This window comes from Rhinopithecus roxellana, chromosome 9, assembly GCF_007565055.1.
Source record: "Rhinopithecus roxellana isolate Shanxi Qingling chromosome 9, ASM756505v1, whole genome shotgun sequence".
NCBI lineage: Eukaryota > Metazoa > Chordata > Mammalia > Primates > Cercopithecidae > Rhinopithecus > Rhinopithecus roxellana.
This window is the reverse complement of record NC_044557.1, coordinates 28,479,717-28,482,840: the sequence shown is the minus strand read 5'-3', so window position 1 is coordinate 28,482,840 and position 3,124 is coordinate 28,479,717. Positions and strand designations below refer to the sequence as shown.

Sequence of the window (3,124 nt, the reverse complement as noted above, 5' to 3'; positions counted from 1 at the left end):
ATCACCTCCCACCAGGCCCCGCCCCAACTCTGGGGATTACAATTGAACATGAGATTTGGGTGGGGACATAGATTCAAACCATGTCAATTAGGATAGGCTGTCAATGCATCAAAGACTTCAGTGTCAAAAATGAAGTCATAAGAAGTACCAGAAGAGAACAGTAAATTCCTTTATAACATCATAGTAGAAAAGTCTTCCTAAAGCCATAAATAAAACAACTGATGCTTTCAGCTACAAAAACAAGGAACATGTCTTCATAGAAAGAAAATTAACAATATAAATAAAGATTAACGAGAAATAACAAACTGGAGGAGAGGATTTGTACCTCATATTACAGCAAAGGGTGAATCCCTCTAGTGTAAAAAGAGTTTCTGGAATTTGACAAGGAAAAGATCAACAGATGAATGATTAGCTGACAGACATAGAAATATGAGTGATTCTTAAATATATAAAATTGCTAATTAAAACTACCTTTCAATACCATTTTCCATTATGGCCAAAATCCAAACATTTGACAAATATAATTGGTGAAGCATGAGGACCATGGAGAAATGCCTAGGCACTCTTGGATATTGCTGGTGGAAGTACAAACTTTAGGGAAAATAATCTGGGAACATCTATTAAAATTACAAAATTGCTGGTGTGATTCTGTACTGCACGGCTGCTCTCTTGAGCCGTGGTCATTGATCTCCATCCACCTTCTCTCCCACCTAAGTGTGTGCCACCACCTGATGGAAGATTTGATGGACAGGGACATGAGTCCCCTGAGGCCCCAGAACTATCTTTTCAGTTGTGAACTAAAGGCTGACAAAGATGATCACTTTAAGGTGGATAATGATGAAAATGAGCACCAGTTATCTTTAAGAACGGTCAGTTTAGGGGCTGGTGCAAGGGATGAATTGCAAATTATTGAAGCAGAGGCAGTGAATTAGGAAGGCAGTCCAATTAAAGTAACACTGGCAACTTTGAAAATGTCTGTATAGCCAACAGTGCTTTGAAATAACACACCCAGTGGTCTTACGGTTGAAGTGTGGTTCAGGGCCAGTGCATATTAGTGGGCAGCACTTAGTAGCTGTGGTAGAAGATGCAGAGTCAGAAGATGAAGAGGAGGAGGATGTGAAACTATTAAGTATATCTGGAAAGCAGTCTGCTACTGGAGGTGGTAGGAAGATTCCACAGAAAAAAGTGAAACTTGCTGCTGATAAAGATGATGATGATAAAGATGATGATGATTAAGAAGATGATGATTTTGATGATGAGGAATCTGAAGAAAAAGCACCAGTGAAGCAATCTATATGAGATACTCCAGCCAAAAAAGGACAAAAGTCAAATCAGAATGGAAAAGACTCAAAACCATCATCAACACCAAGATCAAAAGGACAAGAATCCTTCAAAAAAAAAAACAGGAAAAAACTCCTAAAACACTAAAAGGACCTAGTTCTGTAGAAGACATCAGAGCAAAAATGGAAGCAAGTATAGAAAAAGTGCATTGAACAATCCTGGGCACTACTGGTAAATTAAGCCCAAAGATGGGAAGAAAGGAAAAGGAGAGACAAAAGATGGGGAGAAAGGAAAAGGAGAGACAAATATAGTCCATATTCAGTGTCAACAATCCAGACTGAAGTCTTCTATTTTAATCCCAATCCACTTCTCTGATTTGCTGCCCATGCCTCTTCAGGTTGGAAACAATCTCACTCTCAGTTCCCTAAAGCACTTTCTTCTGACGACTGTGATTTGGTGAACCTTGCCCTTTGCTTTCTATTACTTGCACATTTGCCTCACCTCTGACCATGTTTTTTGTTTGTTTGTTTGTTTGTTTTGTTTATTTGTTTTTGAGACATAGTCTCGCTGTCTCCCAGACTGGAGTGCAGTGGCAGGATCTTGGCTCACTGCAAGCTCTGCCTCCGGGTTCACACCATTCTCCTGCCTCAGCCTCCCAAGTAGCTGGGACTACAGGTGCCCGCCTGCACACCTGGCTAGTTTTTTGTATTTTAGTAGAGACGGGGTTTCACCCTGTTAGCCAGGATGGTCTCGATCTCCTGATCTCGTGATCCACCCACCTCGGCCTCCCAAAGTGCTGGGATTACAGGCATGAGCCACCGCGCCCAGACCTCTGACCATGTTTTAAATCACCTTTGCATCTCCTTAGCTGCTCAATAAATATTTGAATGAATAAAAAAAAAATTACAAAATTATTTACCCTGTGATCTAATAATCCTACTTCTGGAGATTTATTTATGTAGACATATGAACAAGTTTTATTCATTGCAGCATTTTGGTAAGAGCAAAATGAGAGCAGGTCAATCTCCATTAATAAGAACTGGTTAGATGATGATATATCCATATCATAAAACACTGTGTACATGAGAAGAAATAAAAAAGAAGCCTTTATAGTGTTACTGATAAAGCTGCATAATATATTTTTAAATTAAAAGCAAGATGTAAGATGATAATGAATGCAACTGAGTATGTTACAATATGCTTCCTTTTGTGAAGGAAAGAGGGGGAATAAAAACAGGTATTCATAATTTTTGCACTTGCATAACTCCAGAAAGGAAAAAAAAAAAAGGTCATTATCTGTGGTAAGGAAAAGAGACAGAGCAAGGAAAGGAATGAGAGTTTTCACTGCATACCATTTATATTTGATTTTATGTCAAAATATTGCTTGCTCAAAAAGAATAGAATGTAATAGTAACAAATATTGAAATGTAAAGTTAAGCCTCAATCTGCACAAGCCTGCTTAAAGCGCCTTTAATCCACTTCCCTAACTGTTCCTTGCTCCCATGTATCACACTACTTGCCTTCCCTTTCATCCAGTTTTCTCAAGCTAACTGAATCATGGTAAACATGCTTTTAACTGTGCCAGGAATTCACTTTTCTCCAGCCACTTTCTAAAGTTGAAAGGAGAGGGCAGCAGGCCGGGCATGGTGGCTCACGCCTGTAATCTCAGCACTTTGGGAGACTGAGGTGGTTGGATCACCTGAGGTCAGGAATTCAAGACCAGCCTGGCCAACATAGTGAAACCCCATCTCTACTAAAAATACAGAAATTAGCAGGCATGGTGGCAGGCGCCTGTAATCCCAGCTACTCGGGAGACTGAGGCAGGAGAATTGCTTGAACCTGG

At 39.9% G+C, this 3,124-nt stretch overlaps 1 pseudogene; it reads left to right on the top strand.

Annotated features, from left to right (window-relative positions):
- The first annotated feature begins 731 nt into the window (after positions 1 to 731).
- Positions 732 to 1,493, top strand: LOC115899687 (annotated as a pseudogene).
- Positions 1,494 to 3,124: the final 1,631 nt, after the last annotated feature.